An 18,457-nucleotide genomic window follows, 5' to 3' on the forward strand; every position below is an offset into this window, starting at 1 on the left:
ATTCAAATTGTTGGTGAAAATGACCTCTTTCTCTAAAATTACATGACTCCAAAGGGTATTATTCCTAACAATGTTCAATAGTATCAACGGTTCTCCAGAGCTCTTTACCAAGCAAGTTTTTGATTAATGTTTAGAGTAATAACTGAATGTATACCCTGTTATGCTTATTAATCTTCATAGGGTTTCTTTATAAGGTTTCTTTGTACACAAATTTCGGTAAAATGCAATAAAAAGTTATGTGTAGTAAAAGGAAAAATGCCTATGGGTATTACTGCATGATTTGTCAAGGTATCCCTGAATAGTGACGAGGCTCGTTGAATTATTAAAATTATTAGCAAAGGTGTAGCCTATACTCTTTACAAACTGCCTACGCCGTCCAATGCTGATTGGGCTATGTATTCTATGGGGTCACTCAAAAAATAAATGTTGTTTGTTGAGATTTGTTTTGGTGTTTTGAACTAGATTGAGAACTTTTTTATCCTGTTGTGAGAAGTCAGTGGATTGTGGATTAAGAAAGGGTGTGGAGACTAATTAAAACAATCAAAATGACATTCCATGACAACTTTTGCAATGTTTCTAAAATTGTTAAATTTGTTAGTTGAAGTTAGTGTTACTGTGAGTGTTGGTACTGCCAGTGCTTTTGTTCGTGTTGTTTAGTTTGCAATGGTATATGATCTAGTACATGTCAGTCTGAACTCTACTACAGAAAACCATCCAAAAGTCACTATCTGAAAAAGAAGCGTCGATATATCATTTTGCTACCCTCAAAGTCGCCATATATTGTGCCGCAGTTTATGTAGCAAGCATTAGTCAAATAGTATTTTTGCTGTTTGGTTTGGGTGCATGTTTGTTAAAAACTGAAGCAGTTGATAAATTAACTTTTCTAATTGTGTGAAATAACATGGAAACTACAAGACCCCCTTTCGTCACTATCAGAGTGTCGAAGAAATTTCAAGAGCCCAGTTTATTTTGTTCAAGTACCAACGGTATTGCGAAATCCTGTCCCAAGTTATTTTTTTGCGCGCTGTCAGCCGAAACTCGGGAATTCCACTATTTTAGGCTACGTGGACGTTCGGGATTGCTCACTCGACTGATGATGTCACTAACTTGCTGAGCCAAACCAACGATATAAAAAGGACCGTGCGGTTTACATCTGCCTCATAAGAAGAGGACATACAATACAAATACCTAGCTTCGGCAAAAACGCTTCAATAGCAGACCCAGCACGAGTCAAAAACGTAAGTAGATTGTGTTTTCCTCAACTTTATAAACTATAGCGAGAGATGAACCTTAAACAATATTTGATAACAACAAAATGTTTTGTTACCGAATTAGTTGATGAGCAACATTGCTTTTCAATCTGTGCGGTTTACTTGAAATGGAACAAAACTTGGCATAGATAGAAACTGGCCTGACATTTCAACCCTAGCTATTTTATTTATTTCTCGACTAAGACTCTGCTAGGGTAGATCTGTTTTTTGTACTTATACAACAGATCCTTTTGGGTTTATGCAGTATGCAACACCTCATTCTATTTCCCCAGGTTGATAGTTTTGCTGGTCATCTTTTTCTCGGTGGTCTAGTTGGTAAGACACCGCTCTAAAACTGCAAGGGTTGTGGGTTTGAGTCCCATTTGATGAACATGCCTGTGACTTTTTCAAAGGATTCGGGAAAGTACTGAGTAGGCAGTGCCAACACACTTCGGTGTGAGGTTAAAACCAAAATTAATAACTGTTTTTTAGTTAAATTATGTTACTTCACATGTATTTTCTTTTTATAACAGCAAGCAAATAATTGTGCTTAAAAATAGTTTTTATGTCTTTTAACTACAGGTTTGTTCTTAGTTGTTTAACTGTGCGTCGTCAAGTTTACGAACAATCTTCCGAAAAATCTCGCGGTGGTTTCGGTGGCAGAGAAACTGATTCATAGTAGAAAGCTTACAATCAACAAATCCAACACTGTACCGAGCAGTTCCGTAAACTGGAACACCAGCCATCAGCCTGTGATTTCGACCGTTTTCTTCGACTTTAAGTCGTACAACAACAGTGACTTCTGTTCACCTATCATAATCTTCAGAACATCGTCAACATGGGAGACACTGGAAGCAAGCACCACTCTGAGTACGGGTACAACTCGTCTGGATGCGACCCAACACAGTCAGGGGTAAGTTGACTAGCCTTATTCATCAATGCACTGGACACAATTTTTAGCATAAAAACTTAGTCTTGGTAACGAGCAATGGAGAGCTGTTCAGAGTGTACATTTTGTAGAAAACGGCTCCCTCTCAAATAACATAGTTTTTCAGAAAGAGGTAATTTCTTACTCAAACGATAGAATGACTTCAGCTGAAGCCCTTTATTGTGCATCTTTCACAATTCTCTTGCAACCTCGATGACCAAATTGAGCCCAAGCTTTCACAGGTTTATTATACTTCATGTATATTTTGGCATATACCAAGTGAGAATACTGTTCTTTGACGTGTCCAGTACTGACACTAAAAACATGTTCGATAAGAAGCATTACAAATGGTGACGGTATAAACTTCTTTGGAAAAGAGTTTCTTTCGAAGTAATAGGAATTGGACAAATTTACCGCAAAATAATTTGAGTCCGAGAAACGATTCAAGCATGAATCAATTTTCAGATGTGAGATGGCTGGTATTTGTTGGCAAATGCCAAGGAAAGAAATTTGTTTGGCACCCGCTTTCACTTTGATAAAGCGGATGAATTCGACCATATAGATTCCATGCAGTTGCTCCTTTTTTTCCAGCGAGTAGGCACTGCATTCAAATGAGTTTAAACCCCTCGAATCCATCAAAGACTTCCAAAATATACGACGTAGTCAAACTGAAACTTTAAACTGGGTTCAACTTGTGCCCACCCCCCCCCCCCCCCCACAAAAAGATGAAAACAATATTTAACTTCGATTGCTAAGATTTTTACAAACCAACAGAATGTGTGTTTTTTACGTGACTTTTTGACATATATTTGTTTGAATTTATCATTTATCTTCTAGGATTTGGGAAAATGTTGCCGTTGCTTGATGATGGCAATCGTTGTAGCGCTTGTTGTTTTGGGCATTGTAGCTGTCATTGTTCTTTTTGCGACTGGAACAATTCCTTAAGATTCAACAATGAAGGCAGATTCGACGCTTCTGTATCCATGACGTAGCCAAGACCATCCACTTCGAACTTGGGAATGATCACAATTTAAAACAACCCCTGATGATGTGATTGAAAACGTCGAACTTTGACTTTGAAACAAGCAAGTTGAATGAAACTGTAATGTACCATCTATAAGAATGGGAAATGGAGATCAGGAGTGCGTTTTGGCGGCCCCAATCCAAGCCCTACTGAGTCAAAAGTCGGTTACTGATTGGTGTAAACAGCATCGTCGCCGCGGTTCAACCAAACACCGATGACCAAAGATCAAACATGATTCTGGTAAGGGTCGCCAAAACACACTCTTGATGTTGCCTAAACAAAGACAGTCAAATAGGGTCTCACACTTAAGCCGTTTGGGTCCATCTTAATAAAGCTGTTAACCAGAAATTTCCTTCTCAGCGATTTGTTTTCCTAAACTAAGCAACAACTTTGTGGGACACCAGTCACCACAATGTAAACTGAATGTTAATTTGGATTGTTACTATTTTATTATAAGCCATTTTCTTAGCTTGGCAACTGTTTGTTCTTACAGGCATATGAAATGGGGCCTTTTATTGACTTTAGCTATGGAGTTCAAAGTTCATGGAAGCTGTGGGGCATGCGGGACATGCAGTGTTCTTGTTTCACTTTGTATTGTACTTATTTTGACTGAGAAATATGTTAATACATGTTGTTAAAATGTTAATGTTTACCATTATGTCACTAAATGGTCACAATCAGCACTCTGTAATCGATAGTACTGTTAAAATACCTTTTTTCAAAGTGAGTGCCGAAAAAAGACGCTGTGCGTAATATCTCAACGAAAAGTGGTATGTTCATCGGTACTGGTTATAGAAACACACCTCACATGTAGTTAAAGCATTTCAACTTGAAAACAAACAATTAGGAAAAATATTTGTAATATTAATTGTTTTAGTTATTATTATCTATTCCTGTTATTGTTTAAAATGAGTGTTAATTACTACTAGTTCCACCAAAAAACACCCCGTGAAAACACAACAATTTTTGACAGCATCTTAGATTTTGGTTAAGAATTCTGATTTATAAGAACGAGGTTTGGGGAAATGTAATGATTGTATTTATACCAATTACTTAATTACATGTACTATTCATTACGTTGATTGCAGATTATAAAGTTGTTGATTCATTTTGCGTGACAATTTTAGAGGGAAAAATCTATTATTTTCGAGCAGCACAAATTACTTAAAGGAAGTGAACACTATTGGTAATTACTCAAAATAATTATTAGCATAAAACCGTACTTGGTAACGAGTAATGGGGAGCTGTTGATAGTATAAAACATTGTGAGAAACGCCTCCCTCTGAAGTGACATAGTTTTTGAGAAAGAAGTAATTTTCCACGAAATTGAGACCTCAGATTTAGAATTTGAGGTCTCGAAATCAACCATCTTTCATTATTATCTACCAACTTCGACGACCAATTGAGCTCAAATTTTCACATGTTTGTTATTTTATGCATATGTTGAGATAAAAAAAGTGAGAAGACTGGTCTTTGACAATTACCAATAGTGTCCAGTGTCTTTAAAATAAGTTTCAGCATTTCTGGGTCTTGTATATGTTTCAAAGCATTTTGTAGTTGTACTTTAGGAGTGTGTGGTTTATGTTTCTTAGAAGGAACACAAGTTGGAACCCTTTTTAATTGACTTGTAGTAGATTAAATATGTATTAAAAGAATAGACCTCCTTTTGAAAGCTATTGTTGTTGATTTTTGCCTAATAGAATGAGTTCTTGTGTTCACATTTTTTTTTAAGACACTTGTTTAAATTCTGGCACTGCAATTTAGCAGTGCCACAAAATTATTATGAACAGCTGCACTCACACCAGATTATGTTTTCAGCGTACAAAACATGTTACTGACTAGGGTGATCCTAGACTTGATTCAAGACCCGTTCACGTGCGGAACGTTTTGGCAATGCAGAGCATCACAAAGCATTAGTTTTCTGAGAATGGCACGGGATTGGGACTTGTGTCAAGTCTGGGGTGATTCTGAAGCACAGGCGAGCTGAACAATGTCTGTTATTGTTGTCAATGACGACCGCAATAATGTCACGGTTCATATGCAAATCAGGCCGAACGCTGGCACAGTGCCAAATCAAACCACGAATTGCAGACTGAATTTTCATAGCTTAGCTTGAAAAATTTTGTTTTCGGGGAGTTACTCCTTATACTTTTAAGAGTTGTTCGTATACTGAATTACCTACAATGTATTAGAACAAACATTTATTTGCCACTGAGTAAATTACCAGCAGACTATATAGTCTGTCAGTTTGTAGAGCTAAACACTCGGTTCTACCAATTAAACAACGACCACATTATGTCAGAAAAGCACATTTTCTAGCCTAAAGCGCCAAACCTAATGCATTGTGTCCCTTTAATGCAAAACTGATAAGGATAGATACAAGTTGACTCTATTTTATCATGTACTTAATGTAAATTTAAAGCTATGCAATCTACCTACTGCCTACTGTCTTTTGCTTTGTAGTTTGTAGTTCAATTGTTTAAATTTTTTAAATGTAAGTTGAGGTGTACTTCCTTTTGTTATATTTTCAGGGTGTATTTGTTTTTTTTTTAGGTGTGTAAATTCAAGAGTGACAAATAAAAGTGTTAAAGAAAAAAAATACCTTTAAGTATTATGAAATCATTTGTTTGGAGAACTGGTTACGATTAACCGTGGATTTGGGGCCTTAAAGTTACTATAGACGAAACAAGACAGCTAAGCAGACAAGATATTGAGCTGCACAACATTAGATTGGCATAAAGCAATTTGTGACCAGTCAAAACTCCATGCCACGTGTATTATTTGTAACTGGTTTCCTGCTTAATCCTAGTCAGCGAAACATGTTAATCATAGACTGTGCCGAAAAATGACACATACCATCTTTTTGTAGATTTAATGTTCTTTATGGAAAATTAGTTATTTAAAGAGAAGAACAACATTCAGAAAAACAGACACACATAATTTAAAAGATATTTTACACAGACCACTTATTGTTGATATAATACATTGTTGTATTTGTTTATGCTAAAACTCGATTCATTGGTGATGACGAAAGACTCTTTTTTTAAGTTAGGAAGGTAGTAACCTGCATTCTGCTCTATGAACCACAATTATAATGGGTGATACCTATGCCTACATCCTTAAGGACTGTGAGGGGGCAGGGTTACCCTGGTGTAAACGTGCCCCTGGTGGCAGTTGGTCCAGCCTAAATCAGTTATTCCAGTCCGGCCTTCTGTGGATTTGTGCGCTTTATAAGTTTTAACTATTATTATTAATATTATTAGTATTAGTATGTAGGCGATTTCCCATTACCTTTTTTACAAAATACCCTTGTATCTATTGCTTTGATGTGATCATCAAATTATTACTCGATTGATTTATTAAGCCTATCGACAAAGCGACCAAGACATTGTAAACAAAAAGGGAGGGGCACTTTTTAATCAAACTGAAGTAATGAGGTCATTATCTGATTGAGAAATCATCTAAACCGCAGCCGGGGAATTCCAATATTCAGGGTCTATGTGGATGGTGTAGAACGACGCTTAGACTCTGACGTCATAAATTTATGAGCCAAGCTACAGTATAAAAGCTTCGGCAGTGAACTGGCCTTAGTGAGATAGGGATGCCGACGAGCTGAACAATAAAAGAAAGGGAGACCCAAAGTGAGTAACAAGCTATTGTTTTCTGTTTGTCTTACTTAAAGATGTGTTTCAGGCTACCCATACGTCCCCAATTCTCACAATGACTAATAGTACTACAAAAATCATGCTTGAAAGAGGAGCAATATTGAATTCGTGAAAATATAGTTATCTGTTGAAAAATGCCTAAAACTTAAAAGATCTATTGTCTATACGCAAAACAATTTGTTGTTGGCTGAAGTGTCGACCCTTGCAGAGTCTTTCTCGAAGGCCAAACAAATGTTGTTTTTTATTAAGCTAATGGTTATGAAGCAAAATCAAATTCATATTTATTACACCAGCATAAGACCCTCACAGTGCTGATATATTTAAATTACAGATTTCAAAGGGTGCTGAAACTGGAGTGGTGGTCGCAGGTTCATTGATAGGAGGACTCGACGTTATATGAAAACTCCACACACAAACAAACATTTCGTAAATAAAATTCGCCTCGGAGGATTTCTGGCCGTTTTGAGAGGGGGACTTTCAGCTGAGCATCTCCAGGAAAAATCTGCCAAATTTGTCTGCCACTTGAAACCTCCCAACGTCGGTGACTATACTGTCAGAATGAGCGACACTATGTGCTCAATGGGCTGCGACATTGGCCCATGTGCATCAGGATGTGACCCGAGCCGAGGCGTAAGTCAAAAATCTGTCTATATTTTTAACAGTTCTACAATTGTTAAATATCTTCTTCCTTTTTTTGTTTTATTTCGGTTTTAAACTAAAATGTTGTCTCTGAAAGGTTTTGTGTGAGAGAAGAAAAAGCGATAATTAAAAAAAATACATGAACTAATTATGTTTTAAAAGTGAACATATCAGTACGGCGATACCTCATTCACAAATTGAAACGTTTCATTTAATAATTCATAAAATGCTTGGCTTTCGACAAAATTTGCTATTTTGAATGAGAATCCGTCAAAAGTTTTAGTACCTAATAAATCAAAAATCATATTAATGACTAAAGAACTTTGCATCTGTGTTACTCACACCTGTACATGGAGGTTGATATGATTGTTTGGTCTAGAGAAGTATTTTGCATTTGATTTTGATTTTATTTCTTTGATTTATTTACCCAGGGTGGCGGTTGCGGTTGCTGCTGCTGTATCCTGTGTGTGATCGTGGTTCTCGGTGTTATAGCCGGATTGATTGTACTAATACTTTCGCTTACACAAACCATTTAACTCAAACTTCACCATGAAAAATCAAGTTCCAGTGATTCAAAGACTGCAGTCATAAATTAGAACTTTATTTCTCACGAAACTGCTTAGCATATTACATCTATGAGTAACGACACGGGGTATAACATCCAGCATAACGTACAGACAGACATGAATTGTACACACGGCCTATCTGACCACGGCCCAATTTTATAGAGCCTATAAGCAAAACAACTTGCTAGGCAAAGTCAAAATACTGCTTAACAGAAACTGGTTATCTATCAGCCGAAAGTCCATAAGGTTTACACAATTGTGACTGGTGCCCCACTCATTTTTGTTAAGCATAGACATTAAGCGTTATTTTCTGCTTAACAGCTAAAGGAAATTGGGCCCATGTCAAGTGCAAACAAAGCTTTTATCGTCTCAAATCAAACTGTAATCATAAAACTACTTTTCACGAACACTTTTGATCACAACATCCATAATACTTTGAACTCCGTGACCAAGTAAAAGGTATATTATTGGAATTGAAAACAAATAATAATAATCACTACCCTATGCTTTAATGTGCCTTTGATGTGATCAATTTGCATCCGTGGAATGTTTGTTAATATTGTTGTTATAGTGGTTGTTTTGTTATATTTTCTTTTACTGAGTTAGACAATGGCATTGCCCATCCACGGGACAGGGTTTATAAACAAATTTGTTAAAATATCTTTTAAGTAATTGCTCTCCAAATCGTTGTTATTTGTATTTATATTAGCTTAGCTAGATCAAAGTAAAAATCAAAAATGAAACAGAGCGTGTGAAAACAACTGTATGGATTTCTGCAAACTGGTCAAGAGTTGTTTGTTGTTCTGTGTTATGTAATTTAGAAGTTTAATTGATTGTACTATCGTGTTGCTTTTTTTTTGCCGAAAAAGACTCTATGCGTCCATTTAATCCAAAAAGTACAAATATTCAAAACCAAGTATAGAATAACCACTTACAAATAGATCAAGACATAATTTGCAACAATGTTGAACAGCTTCAACAAAATGGTTAACCAAAGCTATTAAACAAATGTATAGTACCATAATGACGTCCCAAAGTGGACCAGAGCAAACAATGTGGCTTCTTTTACAGACAGTTTGAAATATTATTGGGCACTGCTGTGGTAGACAAGGGACCTTTTTTAAAAGTATGTTTCATACAACTGAAATTAATATTCACATTATTTAAACCTTTTAAATTATTTTTTGAAAACTTGTTGTAGGGATGTACTTTGATGTACCTAGCAACTATTTATTGGCGGCCCCAACCAAGCCCTACTGAGTCAAAAGTCGGTTACTGGTTGGTGTAAACAGCATCGTCACCGCGGTTCAACCAAACACCGATGACCAAAGATCAAACATGATTCTGGTAAGGGTCGCCAAAACGCACATTGATGTTGCCTGAACAAAGACAGTCAAATAGGGTCTCACACTTAAGCCCCTCCCCGTTTGGGCCCAACTTAATAAAGCTATTAACCAGAAATTTCCTTCGCAGCGAATTGTTTTCCTCAGCTAAGCAACAACTTTGTGGGACACCAGTCACCACAATGTAAACTGAATGTTAATTTGGATTGTTAGTATTTTTTGTAAGCCATTCTTTTTCTTTGCTTGGCAATTTTTTGTTCTTACAGGCATATGAAATGGGGCCTTTTATTGACTTTAGCTATGGAGTTCAAGGTCCATGGAAGCTGTGGGGCATGCGTGACATGCAGCGTTCTTGTATCACTTTGTATTTTACTTATTTTATGTTAATACATGTTGTTAAAATGTTAATTTTTACCATTATGTCACTAAATGGTCACAATCAGCACTCTGAAATCGACAGTACTGTTAAAATACCTTTTTTCAAAGTGAGTGCCGAAAAAAGACGCTGTGCGTAATATCTCAACGAAAAGTGGTATGTTCATCGGTACTGGTTATAGAAACACACCCCACATGTAGATAAAGCACAATTTCAACTTGAAAACAAACAATTAGGAAAAATATTTGTAATATTAATTGTTTTAGTTATTATTATCTATTCCTGTTATTGTTTAAAATGAGTGTTAATTACTACTAGTTCCACAAAAAACACCCCTCGAAAACACAACAATTTTTGACAGAAGCTTAGAATTTGGTTATTGATTCTGATTTATAAGAACGAGGTTTGGGGAAATGTAATGATTGTATTTATACCAATTGCTTAATTAAATGCACTATTCATTACGTTGATTGTTGATTAAGCTTCATAAAGTTGTTGATTCATTTTGCGTGACAATTTTAGGGGGGAAAATCAATTATTCTCGCGCAGCACAAATTACTTAAAGGCGGTGAACACTATTGTTAGCATAAAACCTTACTTGGTAACGAGTTATGGGGAGAGGTTGATGGTATAAAACATTGTGAGAAACGCCTCCCTCTGAAGTGACATAGTTTTTGAGAAAGAAGTAATTTTCCACGAATTTGAGACCAACAGATTTATAATTTGAGGTCTCGAAATCGACCATCTGTCATTATTATCTACCAACTTCGACGACCAATTGAGCTCAAAGTTTCACATGTTTGTTATTTTATGCATAATTCTGAGATACACCAAGTGAGAAGACTGGTCTTTGACAAACGAGACAGGTGAGCTTTAAAAAAAAAAACAGTGAGCTGCACAACATGAGCTAACAATTGGTTACCAGCCAAATTTCTATGCCACATGTACCAATTCTTACTGGTGTCCTGCTTTATCCCAGTAAGCGGAACAGACTTCAGACTGAATGTCATAAAATGGTTCGAGTCATATGATGTGCCGAAAAATGACATATACCGCCTTGTTTTAGATTTTACGTATTTAAAATAGATTTAACGTATTTAAAAAAAAATCTTAGTATAAAGAGAAAGAACGAGGTTCAATTTCACAATGCTCGGGTAGTTCAACGAGAGCTAGCAATTTTCAGTTACGGGGCGGGGCCCAACAGCACGCATGCGCTTTGCTTTATTTACTTAATATGTCAAATATATATATGTAAGTGAGCCCGAAACTCATAAAGAGTTTGTACATGATACGTGCAGGTGCTTATCCAAAAAGTTGAAAGTCATCATGGACGATCCAAAACCGACACCACCACCGGGTCCCTCTCCGAATCCGGAGGGGGACGATCCTAGAGTAAGTTTTTGTTTTGAATTATTTGTTGGTATAGGTTTTCACGGTCAATTTCGTTAAAAGTACAGCCAATTTAATATATCCGTTTAGTGTCATTCGAATTCCTTTTGCAATGTGTTAAATTTAGCGTAACACTCAATTTAGCAAAACTGGTTGGGCTAGAAAAGCCCCTGTGAATTTGAATGCTGTTTTGTTGAATGTTTAGTTGGCTGTTTATTTTGATAAATCGAATGACGCAACATTACTTTTGCCCAGGCTCAAAACGAAATTGAATGACCAATCTAAGCAGCATTCAATATCGCACGAAATAAAATGGTTTGGTGGTCAAATTGGCTTCTCATTTGCCGAAATTGAGCGAAAAAAACTATAACATATTGTACAGAAGAAAGTATTTTTTTCTCTTGTCTGTTTTGAAACGTATAGGGTTGTCCAAGCCTTTCAAATCAATTTAATTCATTTTATTTTCCATTGTTCTTTATTTCCAAACCAAAGCCTTTTCGCTTTTATCCCAACATCGTTGGCGAGTTTGGATCACGAGACCCTATCAGGCAACATGAACACAAAAAGGGCGATGTCGGATTCCGATTGTCGAAACTGTTGCAGTAGTTTCAGTATTTTTCAGTTGTTTGGTGATAGTTTTGCTGAGAGAACGAGTATTTGAAAAGTTTGTCATTTTTAACTCAGACTACTTATTACATTGTGAGTACACTTACGAGTTTGTCAGTGACAGAAAAGAAGGGGATTCTTTGGGGAAACCGATAGCGATACAAAACTGCATGAAAACCGAACATTATCAAAAACCGTTTTTTTATTATTTAGTTTTTGTTTACGAATTAATGTTCAACGAAACTACCTTTCCAAATAAGGAGGGATTACGTAAAGCTAAACTGATTAACCCTGCGTTTCATTTGCTTAATAAAACGTAGGAAATCTTTAAACTGTCGAACACATTATTGTGTAAAAAAACATTGAGCACTTTAAACATTTGTTTGTGCGACATGGACAAATTCCATGTACTTGTCCTTTCCATTTCATGTCTTTGTCAAGTCCAAGTCTTGTCTGTCATTTCCCCTACATATAAGTAATTACGTTAAGATTCTAAGTAGCTTAAATTTTGAACAATGCTGCTTCAATCGTTTTTCGTAAGCTGTATGTAATGCTTAATTTATATTTCATACAGTATGTTGTTACCAATATTGGAATGAATGTATTAACTACTAAGTTGCTAAATTTGTTTTCCATTTGTGGGTCTGTTTTGTTACAGCGTCAACGTGCATGATGTTCCCTATATCAAATAACAATTTAAATTTACTAGCAAATGTTAACATCCTTCCTACAAAATGGACATAGACTATTCATCCGTCTTCCAACTTACATACCTTTCCATTGTTTTCAATAGATGTTAAATTTGCTTCCGTAATAAAGAATTTTCATTTTGGATTTTACCCATATCCACCGATGTGTGTACAAAGGCATAGACTGCTGAATGCTAGTAAAACACTCAATCGTGTTAATAACAAGAATCAGATTCGTAAAGCCTATAAGCACAGAAAATTATTGCTTAACAGACACAGGTTACCAGCCAAAACTACATTGAGTTTGTGACTAGTGCCCCACCATTTGTCAGGCAGTATTTTTTGCTAAGCAGCTGAAGTTGGGCCCAGATATTTAAACACAAATATGTTTTCCCTGCAAACTTTAAATTAAATAAAACAACTCCCATGATTGGTTGCCTTGTTTCCCACAAACTCAACACAATGCTTGAATAATTTGTAACATTGTTGCAAGTAGCTCTCTGTTTGGATTTTGCAATAAAAAGCTTTTTATAGTCATTCAACCCAGGATAGTAGAAACTTGGGCTGCGATCGAAAGGTCTACAATTAATTTAATCGGAAGAAAATCAAGATACCCTCATCATGATATAGAACGATTGCGTACTAAACAAAAGCATTTTTGATCATTTTTAGTTTGTATGTCAAAAACAAAACTATTTAGAAATATGTGTTTAGTTGGCGTTATTGCTTTCATAGTCTGTTACATTTGTATTGATATTTAGCCAGACCATAGAAAATGCCGAAAAAGGGCACAGTGCAGAAATTCATAAAATTACTGCATGGGAGGTTTTCAAAATGAATGCCGAAAAAGACCATTATTTTTAGCCCGACTATAGAAATGCCGAAAATTGGCACAGTGCAGAATCTTATAAAACTTCTGAATTTGAGGTTTTCAAAATGATTGCCAAAAAAAAGACGAAATGCGTCAACTTTAGCCAAACGGGGTAAAACCATCCCAACTGATATAGAGAATAGACCCAAAGAAATAGAGAAACACAAAAATTATCTCCATAGGTAAACAAACATTCGTCACATTCGTTAAATGAACGAAAATAGAGGGATAACTGAGGGAAGCCATTTGGTAGTTTATTATCACACGTTACCAACTAAAAGCAGGCCATACAGTCTGGAACATTAACATACAATTCCAACCAGTAGTGATCTACACTGTGAGAGACAGGGGACATGTCAAAATGGTGTGTTTGACACAACTGAAAGTTAATCCACATTTTCTTAATCTTGTCAGCTAGTTCGAATCTGTATACTTGCTCCAGTGTTACAAAGTTTCAACTGCATTTTAAATGCCGAGTGAACATTAAAATCAGTAATTCGATGTAGCTTGCAGCTATTTATGAAAAGGAGTAATTATCAAGTATGCTAAAGTCTAGTTATCCCATCAAAACTTAATATTATACAAGTTACTGTTATACCTTGTCATTTTGCTGAAACAACTTAATAAACGGTAGATTTAAATAAATATTCATAGTTTTGATTGAGGAGTTGCTCATTCATATTGTGTGTATCTATACAAAATCAGAATATCCTTGGAAAACTAAATTGTGATGAAAACATGCCCTGAGAAATACAATTAGCTGCTGCAAACAGCCTTTGAGAAAGACCCTGTTTTTAGGGTGAAACTGTCGGGCCACTGAATAATTTCCGCAAAAAATTAATATGCCTTGTTAAAAAATATCTTGAAAAATGTGCAGGAATAGGACACGACACGCATAATTAAATTCATGTTCAGTCCCTTGTCTCCAGTACCTACAACCCCGTCCACGCTCGCGTAGTCCAGTGGTGTTTTAACCTCAACCTACAGCGCAGACTGCATAATGAATAGGTCAACACGCATGCTCCTTGCTTTTGTTTCATGACGTAGAAATATGTAAATGATGTCGCACGATTGTCAATCAAAATGAGCCAGACTCGTATAAAAGGCCTTGCGTGTTAAGTCGTCACAAACCATTCGATCTCGGAATATTATTTGCAGAGAGCTATAGGTTGTTTTCGGCTACTCTGATCCTTATAGACATCATAATGAACGACGGTAGACCAAAACGGAGCCCGAATCCAAGCCCTAATCCCAACGGGAATGATCCCAGAGTAAGTTATTTTCAAATTTGTTTTTAATATAGCTTTTCTCTGTCAATTTCGGCAAATGCGCAGACATATTATAACCACTTCACTAATCCATTTTCCGCGAAATCGATTGCTACTGAAAACGGGTCATTCGAATTTGTTTTCTGACCAGTCGAATCGGCTGCTCTTTTGCCGAAATTGACCGAGATAATCTAAAGCATAGTATATTTAAAACAGTGGAAAATATTCACCCAATCTGTCTCTTCGGATACTTTCGGTGTTAGTTAGCATTTTGCTTAGATTTTACGTTAAGGCCACTCAATGAAGTGTTCCCGTTCTCAAGATACATAAATATCCTAATAAAGGTGTAAAACGGGCTTTTCTTGTTGTAATAAAACAATTTGAACTGACTAAGATTTGCAAGAACCATTTTCCGCGTGTTCTAAGTGTTCCGATGAGTCGGGACATTTTTAATCCAACGAAACATTTGAAGAAAATACCATCTATAACGAGACCTGTTTTAGAATTTCAAAAATATCGCCAATTGATCCAACATCTTTCTTCTCAAAAAAAGCAAAGAACAAGTCCTTTCTCGCAAAAAGAATTATGCAAAATGTTCTAGGGTGGAACATAAGCAGATTTTAATTTGTTGTCTCTCTTTGTTCTGTCTTCTTTTTGTGTTGCAGCCAAAACCGTTATGGTTCGGAGTATGTCCAATCATCGTAGTTGGCATAGGCGCAGCCATGGCGCTGTTTATGGGGTTCCTGTTCTACTCCAACTAGCATTCTGTCCAGACAGCATGCGCAGCAGGAGAATCAATGTATACGGAAAAGCAAATATTTGACTTCATACCAAACACAGCCCACCCTCATAAACTCAAACTACAGCTGAGTCCTCAAATGGACTTTAACAAGGACAATCAGAAATCAAGAAAGCACGAACACATCACCCCTAACATAAGAGAGCTCCACTGGCTACCGGTGCCGTAAACGAATTGAATATAAGGTCTTCAGACATCACAAAAGCAATCCACCACTTTGCACCCACCTGCATCAAAGATCGTCTTCAAAAAGGCACTGTCATTACCCCCTCCATTTTGCCTCGAACCGACTCACCGAACTTAAACCGTACACCACCCACCGTCCAGTATTGTCGCGCACTGCATCACATCCATTCTGCTGCCTCAACCCAAGTGTGCCCAATTTCATAAAGCATGTAAGCACAAAAACCTGCTAAGCACAGGAAAGTCTTACTAATAGCAAAAGTTTGTTACCGGCCAAGACTCCTTAAAGTTTACACTGTTGCGACTGGTGCTCCACTCATTTTGTGCTTAGCAGAGGAATTTGTCTAGCAGTATTTTCTGCTACAAACAGCTTTTTTGAAATTGGGCCCGTGTTGTATATAATTCTCGTACAACCCACTATGGCGACCAAGCACCGTCTCTCATTGCACCCAGCTTTGTGGAACGATCTACCCAGCGACATCATCAACATTGACTCTTCAAAACATTTCAAACTCATTCTACGTAACTTCATTTTACCGCAAGTTATTAACATTCATGTTTTGTGTTGTAATTGTATGTAGAAAGCTTGCTACTTTGTGGAATCTTTCATATACCGCCTTCAGTAAATTTGTAGCATAAAGATTGATATATCGGCTTGTATTTATGTTATTAAGTAAAGGCATTGTCACACACACAGGGCAATTTAACAGCCAACTTGGAGTCAGCTACTAGCACTGAATGCATATGGAACACTCCAACAGAACACTTTAGCTGTAATCACTTTACGTGAAAAATAATGAAAACGTTAATTATGAATGAATTTCCTTATTGGACATTGCATGTAGCTTGTTGCCTGTAATTTGCCTGGACTTTAAAACTACAACATCGCGACAAAAGTCGACCTGGAAAGCAAAGCACATTGACAAATTTGCGGAAGCCATGTGGAAGATGGACATAATTTAAGAGAAGAAAAAAAAAAGAATTCCAGTATGTTGAACTGTTCATACTGCTTTTAGATTACATTGCACATCTCTCACCTTTTCTATTATCTACCCATATTTATTGAGTGTAAAAATTGGTTAAGTTTCCGTCCCCAACTCTCTCAGGCCTTCCCATTATTTTATTCCCATTCTTTAGTTAACAAGCAAATATTGACAATAACATAATTGCAACACCTACCACTAAAGACGTTTGAGATCCCATCATGTAAAAACAAGAGTAATTTTTAACAAGGAAGTAAAAGTCCTTTAAAATGCTGTATAGTCAATGTCCCTGCCCATATACCTGCAGCAACTTTGTACTTACGTCGCACCAGGGCGTTGTCAGGGAAGACGACACCACTGTGGCCCTATTCGAAACCACGGCTTCGGCTTTGGATTCTTGTTCAGGCTCCTTCATTCGGCTGACGCCTTTAGCACGTACGCAAAGAACGCGCAATTGTCAAATCAGTCGCGGGGTCAAGTTACCCTGAGCCGAATCTGGAGCCGAAACAGTGGTTTTGAAAAGGGCCTGTAATAATTAACATTACAACAAAAATGCAGACGACTGTTCTCTGGCTTATTGCTCGTACATTACTAGCTACTGTTTTGCTTTGTAGTCCACACATTTGTAGCATTTTCCCCAAAGTATCATCAGCCTGTTAATGCAAAGTATACGTTTTTATAACCAGTACATTTCAAGGTTTTGTTTTTATAAATTTGTATAGTTTAGTCAGAGCAGATAAAGTCGATTCTACGCGTCATGGTTTATGAAAAAATGAGTTTTTCAAAACGAGTGCCGAAAAAAGACGCCGTGCGTCATTTTCAAACAAAGGTGGAATGTTCAGCAATACTGGTTAAAGTTACAACGCTCATACAAATAACAACTAAAAAGAATACATTTTAAATGCCGGGTAGACGCTAATCAGTACTTATATGTTGCAAAGTTGAATTTTCCCTTCCAAATGTCGTCCATGATTAATGCTTTACCTGTACTTTTTTGTTTTAATATTAAGCATTCGTGCAAAAAGTTGCTCATTCACGTTACGTTTTGTATTATTTTAACAGAAACGAAATAAAAATGCGTTGCCGTCAATGACAATTCTTGTCGTTATCTTCGTCTAATTATGTAAGGTGTCCAGTAACACCCTGGCCATAAAATCTATATTGCGAGTTGGGATGGTGCCGAAAAGAACAGTGCCAAAGAGCTGTCTGAGTAAGCACCCAAAAAAAATTAACACTGCTGTTTAGCAAATGTAGGGAGAATACCAACCACAGATAGTACGTGCGATATGGCAATTTGGACGGTAGCCTTATTCTGATAAACATCAGATTTGTTGTTGTCAGCTCTATGAATTTGGGGACTTGGTGATGACCCAGCACAACCCATGTGAGATAAATACATAAACCGTGTTACAGAAAAAGCTTTAAAAAAAATGTCCACGAATTCGAAGTGCTCGCCAAATATAAGGCCTTTATTAAAAATGTGTAGAATTGGGACATGGCACGCAGAGTAAATTTCATTTTCAGTCCTTTCTTCTCATGTGACCACTTTGGCGCCCTCAACGCTCTCTCAGAGAGCCAGTATTGATAGTTCAGGGAGGCGGGCCCAACCACACCTTTTGTTTGGTGATGCAGACAGAACAAATAGTGTCAAATTATGATAATGAGCCAGAATCTTATACAAATTGTCTGCATTTTACGGAGGCAGTACTAGTTGGATAGATATTGCGGATACTTGCAAAGAGCTCTAGGATTGTTAGAAAGTTATTCCTCAATGGCAGACCCTGGCAAGCGGAAGAATGGGAAGAAAGGTACAAACCCGGATGTAAATGATCCAAGTGTAAGTTCTTTCAATTTAGTAGGCACTGGACACCTTTGGTA

The 18,457-nt window shown here is 36.8% G+C and overlaps 3 long non-coding RNA genes across 3 annotated transcripts; all 3 read left to right on the forward strand.

Moving 5' to 3' along the window:
• The first annotated feature begins 1,135 nt into the window (after window positions 1–1,135).
• On the forward strand, window positions 1,136–4,315 carry LOC117298411. The gene is made up of 3 exons (XR_004519968.1): window positions 1,136–1,238; window positions 1,833–2,163; window positions 3,016–4,315. It is a non-coding gene; the product is annotated as an uncharacterized LOC117298411 (long non-coding RNA).
• A 2,135-nt stretch (window positions 4,316–6,450) lies between these two features.
• Window positions 6,451–9,821, forward strand: LOC117298414. Its single transcript, XR_004519971.1, has 3 exons — window positions 6,451–6,843; window positions 7,199–7,497; window positions 7,938–9,821. It is a non-coding gene; the product is annotated as an uncharacterized LOC117298414 (long non-coding RNA).
• Window positions 9,822–14,465: 4,644 nt separating this feature from the next.
• Window positions 14,466–17,675, forward strand: LOC117298412. The gene is made up of 2 exons (XR_004519969.1): window positions 14,466–14,617; window positions 15,280–17,675. It is a non-coding gene; the product is annotated as an uncharacterized LOC117298412 (long non-coding RNA).
• The last annotated feature ends 782 nt before the right edge of the window (window positions 17,676–18,457 follow it).

Source organism: Asterias rubens, chromosome 13, assembly GCF_902459465.1.
Source record: "Asterias rubens chromosome 13, eAstRub1.3, whole genome shotgun sequence".
Taxonomy (NCBI): domain Eukaryota; kingdom Metazoa; phylum Echinodermata; class Asteroidea; order Forcipulatida; family Asteriidae; genus Asterias; species Asterias rubens.